This window comes from Octodon degus, unplaced genomic scaffold (genome assembly GCF_000260255.1).
Source record: "Octodon degus isolate 3935 unplaced genomic scaffold, OctDeg1.0 scaffold00006, whole genome shotgun sequence".
Taxonomy (NCBI): Eukaryota; Metazoa; Chordata; class Mammalia; order Rodentia; family Octodontidae; genus Octodon; species Octodon degus.
The window spans coordinates 33,463,383-33,464,255 of record NW_004524582.1 but is presented as its reverse complement, the minus strand read 5'-3'; positions in this window follow the sequence as shown (position 1 = coordinate 33,464,255).

Below are 873 nucleotides of genomic sequence, written 5' to 3'. Positions count from 1 at the left end.
GGATTGAACTCAGGTCCTTGTGTTTGCCAGGGAAGCGCTTATTCCACTAAGCCATCTCCCCGGGCCCCTACCTTTCATAAATGTAAAGATTGTCTATATTTTTCACTTATCTTGTTCAGTTCTTTATTCAGGACAACAAAAACCTGACAAGAATCTCTGAAAAGAGTCTATGGTATCAGATAATATATCTGATTTATTGTTAATCATTGTTAATTGGCTATTCTTGTTCTGAAAATCTGTAACACATATTGTTGTATGTTTCTCTGTTTCAGTCATTGTTTCTGATTTTTGTTCTTGCTTTTGTCTTTTACCTTTCAAGATGAAATAATAAAATGAAACTTAATAAAAAAAAAAAAAAAGAAAAGTTAGTGAGTCCTGGACTGAGCAACTTTCCCTCTCCAAAAAACAAAAACAGTGCGCTGAGACAGTGATTGAGACTGGGTGTGGTGGTGTGTGCCCAGCACTTGGAAGGCTGAAAACAGGAGCACCACTACAAGTCCGATCTGCATAGTGAGACCCTGTAGATCCTGTAGACCCTGTACTAAGTACATAAGAAGAGTCTACGCATTCCAGAAACCTGCTAACAATTGTAAATGAAATTGTTTTAAAGCTGACAACATCATACTGCAACGATTTATGTGCACCCATGTTTGTAGCAGCACAATTTGTCGTAGCTAAATCTTGGAAGCATCCCAGATACCCATCAACTGAAGAATGGATAAAGAAGATACAATATTCTTACACAATGAGGTATTATTCAGCTATAAAAAGGATATATTTTAGGGCTGGAGATGTAGCTCAGCAGCATAAACACCTGCCTGGCAAGCACAAGGTCCTGAGTTCAATCCCCAATGCATAAAATAAAATAAAAGG